Source organism: Anas acuta, chromosome 1 (genome assembly GCF_963932015.1).
Source record: "Anas acuta chromosome 1, bAnaAcu1.1, whole genome shotgun sequence".
NCBI classification, from domain to species: Eukaryota; Metazoa; Chordata; class Aves; order Anseriformes; family Anatidae; genus Anas; species Anas acuta.
This window is the reverse complement of record NC_088979.1, coordinates 112,159,881-112,173,123: the sequence shown is the minus strand read 5'-3', so window position 1 is coordinate 112,173,123 and position 13,243 is coordinate 112,159,881. Positions and strand designations below refer to the sequence as shown.

General features: G+C 38.8%; 1 long non-coding RNA gene across 1 annotated transcript; it reads left to right on the top strand.

Moving 5' to 3' along the window:
- Nucleotides 1-12,504, top strand: LOC137861608 (uncharacterized). Its single transcript, XR_011099741.1, has 3 exons — nt 1-3,330; nt 7,547-7,648; nt 8,631-12,504. It is a non-coding gene; the product is annotated as an uncharacterized lncRNA (long non-coding RNA).
- The last annotated feature ends 739 nt before the right edge of the window (nt 12,505-13,243 follow it).

The following is a 13,243-nucleotide window of genomic DNA, read 5'->3' as shown; positions in this document are numbered from 1 at the left end:
CATTATTATTATTATTATTATTTTTTTTTGTGAAGTCTGGTTCTGTAGTTCAGCAACAAAACAAAGATCTGCCAAATTATTCAAAAATAATTAGAACAGATGGCAAAAGATGGCATCTCCAGCCTTCCAGAAAGAAACACCTAACACCCTGATTGCATTCACAGATTAAATTTTAACTGAGATACATGCAGAAAGGCACTTTTTACAAACTTTTATTGACAGTTTTTGTTTCTCACTGACAGAACTATGGTCTAGTTGGATTGTTAGACACAATGTAAGGTAACTTTAAGACAAATTTCACAAACAAAATAAAATAATACAGATGGAGCACCTGTTTAGTGTATTCTTTACATGACCAAGACAGAAATAATTCACCAATGAATTTGTTCTTATTACAGGTTTTTACTTTTCACGGAAATAGTTTTCAGCTCTATCAGCCCCAAACCTCATGGTGATGTCTGTTTGAGTGAGTTGGCTTGTAATGAGAAGACTTGTGAGGAGGTGACTCATACCCTGCAATCTGAAGTAGCTCTTAGGTCCCTTTCAGCTTATCAGATCTTCCCCATCTCCTGCTGCGAGGTAAAAGTAGATCAGCACCTGTGAAGAGGCTCTCCATCACTGCATGGCCAGAAATGGCCTCTTTAATCAGAACTTGGAGGGTATTTCAGTTCCACAAGAGCCAAGAGTTTAAAGATATAAAATAGTAGCATGAAGGAAAGAAAAAGAAGTTTTTCTGTCACTTTAATGGTTTTAAATCTCACTTCAGTAGCATTTTCAAGCTTAGAAGGTGAGATGGAAGGAATTCCAAAGGTGAGTGGTAACTAAAAGGAGAAGGAAGAAGATGGGGTTTTTACTTCATCACTAACATTCAGGAACTGCAATTTTAAGAAAGATAGCAAATGTGAGATCTATCAGAAAAAAAAAAAAAAAAAGAGAGAGAGGGAGAGAAGAAAAGGTGGTGTCAGCAATAGACGGATTCCATTGGTTCCAGTAGACTTTCAATCAGGTAGTACAGAAGAAAACCCATTTTATCTGTAGGATAGATGTAGGTGAAAATATAAATTCTGCTTACTGCTGAATTCTGCTTGTAGAGATGGGGATATCAGGTGACCAACAGCTTTTAAACCCTAGGGACAAGAGTGAAGTTAGCAAGCCCTGGAGCACTCTCTCAAGGTACAGAAGGAAAAAAATGTCAGAAAGCTGACAGTTAAAAAATGAATGGGGATGAGGGGCATCCTACTTTCTGTATTCAGAGTTCTGGGTGCTCTTATATTTTGAAGAGCTGCATTGTTGGAAGATGTGACGCCATGAAAGGAGACAACAGCTACTTTATGAGCTGCTCCTTGTGCTGGAAATACTGAAAGTGGAGATTATAACAATTTGTGGGGGAGGGACAAGGCAGTTTCAGGAGCTGGAATGTGATACTTTGGATGATATTTTCAGCAAGAAAATGTAGGTCGTAAACAGAACATCCAGTGAAATGAGAAGAAGGGGGAGTTAAATCTGTCATATGGGACAAGAGTTTTAAGGTCCTGCTTTGAACATAAGTTAGTAACCTAGGAATTGCATAGCGGGTGCACATTATATACTGTACTATATACAGAAGCTTTCTGAGAGGAAGAGTTACTTACAGAAAATGGAGCAGCAAAGCTGACTGTTTGGCAGGGCAATGAGAACACATCTCCCAGGTATGTTGAAGGCCCTTGTATTCCAGATTTGCTTTGAATCAGGCACAGCTGGAAGAATAACCCAGATCTCCTACATCACGGGCAGGGGCTTTATCATCAGGAATTCAAAAGCTGCTGTATTGGTACAAAGTGACCCTCAAATCAGATGTCAGAACTTTGAAGTATTTTCCTAAAATGGCCTATTTTTTTTTCTGATATTCTGCAAGACATTCAGAAATGACTTGCTGCGGGTTGATTGTTTCACCTGTTGACAGGCGTGGGCTCAAGCTGGGATACACTGAGCAACTCAGGGAATGAAGTGGTTTCAGAAGAAAATGCTTAAATGAAGTGTGTGTAATAACACCAAAGCCTGATTTTTTATTTCTTCTCGGGGCAATCAGGTTTCATCCTGGAGGTGAAGGAGCGGTCTGTTTAAGGAGACAGTCCCATGTAGAAGCAGAGGGAAAAGCTTGTGTGTTTAGGTTCAGAGGAAGGGAAAAGGCCAGGAAATGACAGGCAATGACCAGTGCCATATGGGACTACGGAGGAGGTGAGCCTCAACAGAGATGCAGAAGGATTTGCATCTTTCATGTCCATTTCAAGAGGTAAAGCAGCTGGGATGGGAGTAGGCCATTGGCAGGGAGAAGGAGAAGAAAGGAGGCATCACTTATCCTCTCTGTTGTGCAACAGGTGAGGGAAAACAGTCCAAGCAAGAAGAGACAGATGTCTCCAAATGGAACAGTCCTGAGCCATAAAGTTTTCTAAAACCTTGAACTGTTTGTGCAAAGCTGTAGAGAAATCCCAATTGAAGTGCAATAACTGCAGCTGCCAAACTGGGAGAGGAATTTATACAGGAGGTGCAGGAGGGACTGTGAACCATAGGCTCTGGGGATCCTTCTGCTAACTCCAAGGAAAGGATCTTTATTCCTTTCCTCACTTTTTTTCTCATGATCTCTAAAGCCCCTTGCTTTTGTCCTACATGAACAATTTCATGAGTCATGCAGAAGGAGACCCAAGGAATATTTTTGGGTGCTCTATTGCAATCTCATTGCTTTTGCTGGGAAACTGGAGGGAAAGGATCCCATGTTGAGAGTCAGCATCAGTAAAAGATTCTTGTGTTTTATTTATTTATTTGGTTGTAAAGGCACCTTGGCTAATGCTAGGTGAGGTCTGGGGCTAGGTGTAGCAACAGGGCCGAGAAGCACTGACAGAAGGTTCAGGAGCGGTGGAGGGTGTGGTGGGTACCAAGTCTGTGTTTGTTTTCAGAGTTGGTATAGTTTTAGATGTATTAGCAAAGTATCACCAGACATCCTTACAGTTACTAGAACTCTAATCTAAGGCTGGCATATACTATAGTGTTAGGCCAGTTACAAACTGGCATTATTTTAATGGCTTAGGCTGGAAGAAGCTCAGGTAAAAAGGGGCATAACAGGCCTAAACAGTGCAAAATTTAGGTCTGGTTGTGCCTGGACCCAAGAAACAGAAAGAGAAACATGACAAACCTTCAAAAGGTTTGCCCCACTATATTTTATCACTGTATTATTTTAACTCCAGGTGAATAAATTGATGCTGAAATAACATTACGTGAGGCATAAGAGATCTGATACCACTAACTGCTCTTTTGCTTTTCAGTGTAGCGGCTTATCTGAGCTTGGTCCCAATGGTAAGTCTGAGGCTCTGGAGACAGCATGGTAAATGGTGTGTGGTATACACAAAGCATGCTGCCAGGTCTGCTTTTTCTTTTTTATGGTGTTTAATTTTTGTATTACCGTAATTGAAAACTGCTTGCATTGTTTCCTGAAACCTAGAGAGGTAAGACAGTTGCCAAAGTAACATCATTTTTACATTTCACCAAGTCACCGTAATGAAATTGCCTTGCCCTTAACATCTTAAAAGAGTAGTGAAATGGAATTTTACTTCTGAGGAGAAAATAAGTGCAGGTTGCAAATAGGACAGGATTTTGTGCCGTTAAATGGATTATACTCCTGTCAGGGTACTCCAGATTTTACAGACACAAATCTGAATTTAACATATGGCCCCAGCCTTAGGCCAGGGTCCTGTTTGAATTATTCCAGGCTTGTACGTAGAAAGCTGTGCTCCAAACATGAATCCAATTACCAGCTGCAGTCAGGCAATTGAACGGCTACAGAAGAAATACTCTAATAGATGGGGGGGAGGGAAAGAGGGGGAGGAGAGGGGAGAGGACTATGATTTGTGTGGTAATCAAGAGGAGAAGGTCAATTGTAATAGAACAGGCTGGTTTAGAAGACAAAGCTAATGCAGGATGCCTTCTACTCTGTTGAGGGATGCTATCAATAGATCTACTGCTTTCATTACAAAAAATGTCACTAACTGACAAGATGAATATAGGCAGGGAAAGAAGGGCTTTTGATGGATCAGGTGATTAAAACCTAGACTTTGGATGAGCAATTAACAAACGCCAAACTGATGACCTGTACAGGAACTTAAGTGTATGAAGGGAGGAATGAAGAAGGTGCAGCAAGTGCGCACACGCATGCAGCTGTTTTTGATTGATGACACTGAATAGGCTTCTAAGCATGTTTTGAACTACAGTGGGGTACTGAATAGAACTACCAAAAATGCCTATTGTCCCCTGAAAGTGTATGGTTTTGTTAACTCTGTTACTGCAGTTTGAGCAGCTAGCATTCTGCTTTTCTAGAGGTGACAGGACTAGGAATGAATACCTATTGATCACCCTTTGTATGATGACTGTGCGCAATAGCTGTTCAGAGCCTGGCTTGAAGCATCTGCTGTGTCAGTGCATGAATTGTACATTTCAGCTGCTCATTTACTGACAGCAGCCTGGGCAGCTGACATCCCCCACTCCTAGAAAACTGCTTGCTTTTTTTTTTTTCCTCATCTCATGAAATCAGGAGTTATGAAAAAATCTGAAGAAATGTTTTCTGCTAGGATTGAAAAATATCAGCTAACATTCAGTGCATTCCCATACCCTACAGATCACCCTGTAAATCAGACAGAGAAAGTTCTTGGATTCTTATATTTGGTTTACTGCTATTTACATAATCCTATATATGATTCTTGAGGTATGGCAAATGAGCTAAGACTTCCATTGCTTTTAAAATGCTGGCATTTATCAGTTACAAGAATTGATGGTCAAAAAGCCACTAGAGCAGTGAATATGCAGTTTATGGTTTAAATAAATGGTATGGATTTCTGAAAGTATTTCTGGGATTTCAATTATGTCTAACATAATATAAAGTGCTGAAATACAATGCTTAAGGAGAACATGGGAAAACTTGCTGGCTTTGTTGTAAACATCTGCATTTTCTTTTTAAGAGAAACAGTTTTTTTTTTTTTTTTTTTTTTTTTTTTTTTTTTTTTAAGTGGGGCATCAGAAGTTATAATGAAATGTCAAAAGCTATTTATTCTATAAAAGCATATGGTGTTAATGTATCCATCAGTGCTGATAAATCCATCATGGCTTAATCTGTTGTGCTTAGTGTGGTAACAGGACAAGAAACAGCCATCTGCTTACCATATTTGATTGCTGTTTCTTTGCACAAATACAGTCCTGCTTCCAGCACTTAAGAGTGATTAGCTGTAACTTATGGAGCTTGCTGTGGCGTACCCACTGAGTAATTACTGGAGAAAGCAATCGCAAGAGCATCTGAACATGGGGGCAAATTGTTAGCGACTACATTTGTGACAAGTTTAAGGTCTAACAAATCTTCCTACACATGCGCCATAAGGGAAAGAAATACAGGGCAGAGCACAGTCTGTAAAGGACGGGGATGTCTATTAGAGATATTTTCCAAAGCCTACCCCACAAAAGCTTGAAAAGCCTGATTTCCTTCCCTTCCAAGCCCTCAAGGCAAAACAGTCCTTGATTAAAAAAAAGGGGGGAGTTTTTTAATTGCTCTTTCTCTCACATTCGGAGCTTGGTAATTTATTTTTCCAGTAGCTGCACTGGATCAGGGATGGAGCTTTACACTGCACCTCCCTCACCAGGCAGCCATGGAGCTGGTGTGTTGGCAAGAGCTGAGGCATGGGCAAAGTAAAAGCTCCTGTCCCACTGCTTTAATAGGTTATTTTATTTAGCATGTCAAATGGGGCTAGTTCTCCAAAGTGTTTTTTAGAATGGTTAGTTTGGAGAGACCTACTCCCAGAACATAACCTCCCTGAATCCCTGCCCTGTCCTGGGATTTCATTCAGCCAAATGTTTGTTTACACAGGGGCAAATTAAATGTATGATGAAAGAGAATTCAGTTAGAAGAATAACCCAAGATATTCAGAACAAGTCCAGTGTGCCTCCTCAAGCACCAATTTTGTCCTATTTTAAGTTCTTAAGTAGGCTTTGAGGTTTTCTTAGAACTACTTATGGTACTTAGAGCAATTTTATTTTTGATTGCCTATAACTATTACCCTTCTTCTTTTGCAGCATTATACTACCTTTTCTCCCCGCCACCAATGACCCCAACTCTTCTTACCCACTCTACCACCCCTCCCCCTCCCCCAACTTGCTCTAAGGGAAAATTAACGTGAAATTTTATCTCGCCTGTCACTGGGCTTTCCTCCAAAAAAAGACTTAACTATGACTTTAGAATTGCATTGGCCTGACACAAAAATTAATTTATCTTAAATGCATGTTGTAGCTCTCTGAAGTGCTTTAGAATACATGAAAGATTCTTGATGTTGTACAACTACTGTACATGTATTTTACTTGCTCTGGTGAGGGTTGGCTGTATCTCAAGGTTGTGCTCTCAGTGGTCATTGAAATGGAGACTTCTTCCTGAAGAAGAAGCAATCTACTTCAACCAAACAACAAAGCTGTTAGAGCTGCAGCCGTGTTTGAGGGGACTGCCCTCATGGGTTTTTGAGAAATAAGGTTGTTTGCAGAGCACAGTGAGGCTGAGATCCTACCTGTTGTGCAGTTATGCCCATGCCAAGTGTCTTTCAAGATGGTGACTAAGATTTTCCCTGGTGCTGTGTAGCCAGCTCCATGCCCCAGCACACTTCAGTCAAAACTCCAAAAGGGTGGTTAAACTCAAAAAAAAAAAAAAAAAAAAAAAAAAAGACTGCCTTTTCATAACAGGAACAATTCAAAGTGACTGGGTAAAATGGAGAAGAAAGGAAGAAAAGTCAAAAAGAAGAGATATTTTAAACAAATCTTCCTTTGTTTCCTCCTTCCTGGAAGGGTTCTTGATGTCAATTTTCAGCCCATTTAGTTACAGCAAACTCAGTGTAGTCCCTCTCTGCTTCCTAGGGTAATTTTTTGCCCCACTGAGGAGGTTTGGCTCCTCTCAACTGCAGTTGCTGGCCTCTGGAACCTTTGCAGTGTCCCTTGCTCTCACCAATCCCCTCCAACATGACAGCACTCATCTATGCAGATGTGCTCAGCTTCTCCCCAGGAAAAGACACAATTTTCCTTTTCCCTTCTGAAGGGAGGAACACAGTTTGTGGGCACAGTTGAGCAGACAAATATATGAGATAACTGAGATTTCATGAGTAGGTCTCTTTTGTACCTGTTCTTCAGCAGAAGGAGACCATCCAGGCTCAAATGTTGGCTACCTCTTGGGGACAAAGCAACTGGTCAGCTTGTATGCAAGCATCTCCAGGGGTGCAGCTGTGCAGTGTCAGTGCAACTCCAGAATTTCAAGGCTGGCACAAACATGTTCCACATATCCCTTTGAAAATATCTCAAGAGGAAGATGGTTGGTCTTAGCTTAATGTCTGCTACAAGACCAATTAAAAAAATAATAAATGGGAAGACCTATTAGAGTAGGCTGTGGCAATAATGGATGTGACTACTCCAGAGTAGCCATATCCCTTTAAATCTATTTCATGCAGCAGCATATGCTCATTTTAAGTATTTTTCTGCTTCATACATTTTATTTCAGGGAAGATTTAATCCACTTTACATATATGGCGACAGAATTCATATGTAATCTAGAAGAAATGGGAAGATGCTTACTCCAAGCTAGTCCTCATTCTGTTTTATGGTAAGTACTTTTTCATTCAAAGTAGTTGTGTTTTCTTTCCATGCCATAACTTTGCAGTACGAATTCTATCTTTGCTTTAAGAGCTGAGGTCACCAATATAGAGTGATTGTTTTGTTGCTCTTTACCATCACTAAGAAGCGGTGACTTTGCTGCTGCTGTTGACTGGATTTGTGCCAGAGCCATACAGCAAATTAAATATTATATATCTCCCATATAACCCCTGGCTAATTTAGATCCAATGTAATTGCTTTTAGAGTAATTGATTTACATCTATAGCCAATATTTCCATGTGTCTTTTGTTGTTTTAATTATCTAATGATCTGATTGTGCAAGCAATACAGGATAAAGACTTCATGTTTATTTGCTTTTGCATCACAGAAAGTCAACAATTTGAAAAGCAGAGATTTGCAGTCCAAATTACATAGGACCTTTAACCTGGCCATCAATTTGGCCTGCACAAATCAACATTACCATGCATTTTTATGTACATACATTACATATAAGAAACATCCTCTATTGTGCTTCAAGTGCACTCAAGCTCCCTAATTTATGTGATCAAAGGATTTGCCTTTTGTCAAGGAATGAATTTGTGTATTATTTTATTAAGGAAAAAGCAAAACTGAGAAAAGACTGGTGTTTTCATTTTGTTTTGTTTTTCTTTCCGGTACTACGAGTGATTTGAAGTTGTTTGACCATGGTGGTAGTGATGGTGGGGTTATGATTGTTTTTGTTTGTCTGCTTTTAAAGTCTGATCATTGTGTTTGAGAACAGAGAACACAATAGCCAATTCTTAACTGATTACTTCAGATAGTTCATTCTTATTAAGTTGTAACACAGCAAGTTAGTGTCTGTGCCACACCTCTTTTGCTTCATTTTTCAGTTATAGTTTACGAGCTATGGGGGGATGAGAGGTGATACAGTTTTATCATCAGTGCTGGCTGCAGGATCTGCCTGTGATGAAAGGTGGAAATTGTGTCATCAGCAGGAACAAGAGGGTGGGAGTCCGCCTGCAGGTCAGTGTCCTGATAATGATGTCAGCTGAAGATGAGAGGGCAAAAAGCTGCTCGTGCCTTTGTGGAAACCAGAGTTAGAGCGGACTGATATCCACAGCATGGGGAAACTGGAGACGCAAAAGAGGACACTTGGGATGAGAGAAGGGATGAAGATGATGCCAAAAACTTCTGTGAGAGGCATGAACTAAGCGGAAAAAAAATGCTGTGATGCTCTGGGATATCAAAAAGACTGAAGAGGCTGTGTTCCCTCAAGCACCTTGTCAATAATAATATCTGAAATAATATAAATTTTCACTGCATTGGAACTGATTGGAATATTTATTCAACAAACATTTCTGGAGAGGATAGGTAAGGCATCTGCTCCCAGCAATATTCTAAGCAATATTTCTTTATTGCTGGAACATAGGAACAAGAATAAACTTCTGGTAATTCTGAACGATTAGAGGATGTATGAGGGCAAAATAAGGTTTCTGCAGATCACTTCTGCTACGTAAGAAATCTAATACTATTTCTCTTCTTGCTCTGCCCCTATAGTTTTCTGACTTTTGCACAGAAAGAAAGATATAAGTGTAGTTTATGCCAATATTGAACCTTTCACAACAGTCCAATGCAGGTTTTCCAGAGATGGTCTGTAGCCTTGCTGCTGTTTAATTTCTTTGGCCTTTTAAGTACCTGCTTGTAAGTAGATTTACTATCTAGAACTTCCTTCTCTATCCTATACAGTGCCCCTGCCTGATAATTATATACATATTGCCACTTACTTTATTGGTGTTGAACTAGCTATAGCCTTTAGTTATATTATTATCTTGGTAAATACTTTTTTTTTTTTTTTTTTTGGCTGTGTCCCATTGTTGTATATTGTGCGTGTGTGTGTGTGTATATATATATATATTTTACAAGCTTTAAAAACTACTTCCATAACTGTAAAATCCATGAACCCTAGAGTCTGAAATAGTTACATAGTGCTTTGAAAAAAGTTATTCTCATTTTATAGTCATTTGTCAGGTAATCAATTTAAAGGACTAGTATACTGCCTATTTAATGTGTAGGTGTAACTCCTATAAGCATTAATAAGATTTACATTTCCTACTTACTGGAGACTCTATTCTTTAATTCTCATTCTTTCAGTACATAGGTTACAGTAGCCTGGTGCAGGGTAAAATACTACAGTATATTTGCAAGAATTTTCAATATTCCATTTTACCTGCTTTGCCCTAAAATTTATTTTAGTCTGAGAAGTGAAACATAGATGTGATAAAAATCAATAATTTTATTTCCTAATAACATGTTAAAAAATAACATGGCACCCTCCCTGGGTTTTACTTCATGACTAATATATTGAGAAGGACATAAATCTGACTCTCTGCATTGATTACCCACCCTGGGGAAAAAGACTCAGTGGATTAAAATTCTGACATGTGGAGTCAGGGCCATTCCTGAGGGAGCTGCTGTCAGAGCAACTGTCCAGGCAAATGAGAAGATGGCAAGTTATAAGAAGAGGTGGGGCATATGGTGTCCAAAGAAGGGTGAGTAACCAAAGAACAGCAAACCACAATCCAAGACCTGTGGGTATACCAAAACCAAAGCTCCAACAGTTTAAAGAAGGAAAAATAAAAATTTAACGAAGTCTTAAAAATCCTGGATTAAAGAGATTGAATTTCACCCTGCAGCAAGTGGGCATGTTGTTTGTCTCTGCTGTCTTGCATCAGTGTTGAAATTGGTCCAGGCATCTGGAGGCTACTACATTATTCAATTTTCCTAAATTTTATATATGTATAAATGTACTTATATATATTAATATATATTAATTATACATATGCATTAAACAAGTGGCAACCTTGTTTTCTTCCATAGTGATCAAAATCTTCTGTATTTCTGCTGCACTTTTGCATAGACGAGTTTCTTTTGGGAGACAGAGATTTAGGCAGATATTTTGGGTATAAGTGTGTGGAAAGAAACAGCAAAGTGAGTTTAGTTGCTGTTAAAATTGTAAAGAGGCAATACTAAGACTTCGAAAAATCTGCCACATACGTAATGCTAATAAGTTTAGAGCTTTCTACAGACTCCATTTAGGACAACATGCTTGTAAGGACCATCAGACTCTACCAATGAAAATTCTTTGAAAGCCATAACATTTTTATAGTATGACAATTCCACAGTCATATTCAGGCATTCTTATTTAATATCACATATGGTAGTAGCTTGCTTTTCTTTTGGTTCACAAAGAAAAAATATGCATTTACTAGCAAACTCTCCATCCTTGCCTTGGAGCTTGACTGATCATTTCTTTCATCAGAGGTCATGTGTGCTTCTAAAAATGAAACCTGTGTGGCCACTGTTTGTTCAGTTGTTGCATATTAGCTCCTCAGTGGTTAAAAAGATCTGAACAAATAAGAGGGCTTACCCTACATTATATTACCCTTTATTAGTAGGAAATTGAAGTCTTGAGATTATTATTAAGCCTCAGTCACTGAAGGCTACCCATAGTCTGATAAAGACCTTTCAAACTGACCCTTGATCAAGCTGCATTAGGAGGATTTTACCCTTGTTACTAATTAAATAAACAGTTCTGATGGTATTATTCTTCCTCATAGCCATTTCATGACATCAGCTCTCTGTTGCACCCACGGACAAAGAGAATCATGTTCCTCTTTGAGATGCAATGGTATATTAAGGGCCTGACACTGGGCCATCCAGTGGTCGGCTGCCCTGTTATGTTTAACACGCTGGTGTATCAGGTGTCAAAGGGCTTCTCATTGAAGTTCAGGGAATAAAGACAAGGTTTCCATTAAAATAGAAACTTCACAGATTTCATTTTTCAGATGGAAGAAAGGCAATTTAATTTCTACCTTGGTGTGCCACAGAATACAGAAAGGAGCGGCTTGGTGAGGCAGAGGCACAGGCATCAACAAAGAGGTATTTGGTTAATTTTGGTGCCTTTCTGTTACATCATTTACCTTTTATTAAGACTGTATCTTTGCAGATAAGTTTCTTCACTTCAAGGTAGGCATAACATTAAGGTAATGAACCCCTAAAATTCTGCAGTGCTTCAGATGTAAATTTCATTTTGAAAGGCATCATCTCTGTGCCAATGTGACCTAAAAGTAAATTAATTCCAAACAGACTGTTATTTTCTGGGAAAAATTCATCTGTACTTTAAACAAATAGAGTTTGCTGGAAACAAAACAGAGATGGATCTGAGGTTTATTTTGTTTTTCTGGTTTTGAGTGCGTGAAGGAAGCCCTATGGTTTACATGGAGCTACAGTCAGATCATAAGGTCCAGCCTGGATAACAGAAATTCTTGTCACTCATAGGATGACATGAAGAATCACCCCATCGTTCTGCTACTGACTCTGCCGCCTTCCAGTTCAGATGATGGAGAACATACGAGCAGGAGCCAGAAAAATAGATGTGTGTATAATCAAAACAAATATCCACTTCTTTCCAACATTATTAGTTTATCTCTATGATACGATGTACTATTGGGGAAAACGTAGGTGAGGGACTTGGTTCTCCAAGCATGGAAGACCTGACTTCAGCTTTGATTTTCTGATTTATTCAGAAGAATAGAAACACTACTTAGCTAACTGAGAAGGAGGTATTATATATTTGTTTGGTCATTTCACATAACAGTATAATTATGACTTAACCCTATTTGAATTAGAATGCATTTTTAAAAAAATCAATTGGAATATTAAAATTTCTAGCAAACAAACAAACGTGTTTACAGCTGTTGGAAACTTGATCCAGTGGTTATTTTTCTTCATTGTTGAAAAGAATTTAACTTATTTTTTTGATCTTAACTTATTTCATTAGGTTCACACAATTGTTATTCTTTTACTTTATAAGTTACAGACTGTAAGCATTCTCCTCAAATAAATTTCTGATCCTCATGAGTGTATATGCAGCCTGGATGCCCCATCTTTCCCTCTTTCCTATTTCTATGAATGTGTACACATAAGCCCCTCTAGCAGGAGGGCTGTGAGTAGAGGTCAGTGAGCTCTACTCCTGCATTGGAGTCACCCTCCTCAACGCCTCCTTTTGCAGTAACCCACAGCATGAGAGAGGGCAGAGACTCTCTGCCTGCTTTTCCGTTTCCAGCATGCTCATCTTAGCCATTAAATTTACAGGATCACAAAATGCATTTTTCAAAGCAGTGGGCACCACATAGGAATTGTAATGTTTTAAACTTCTCTGTGAAAGATGGATTTCCTGAAAAATTACTAACAATCTATAAATCTTTATAAAAACAGGATCAATTCTGAAGTAACTCCATTTATTTTATTGCTCGTATGTGTCACAGTGGCTTTTGATGACATAGAAACTTGAATTTCAAGACAAATATTGTTTGTCAAACCCTATAAATTGTCATTAGCATGGCTTGGAAATTTTTCTTTGAAGTGCCTCTTATTAGAAAATGAAATCTTGTGGAAAGCAAAATATTTTGTAGGAAAGTTAACTTAGATCAATCTTTTCTGCAGGAGAATGGATGAGAAGAGTAAGCATGAAGGCTTTGATTTCAGTATTTCTGCAATCAACATGTCATTTCTCGGGTCTTTGGTTACCATTTTTATAGTATAT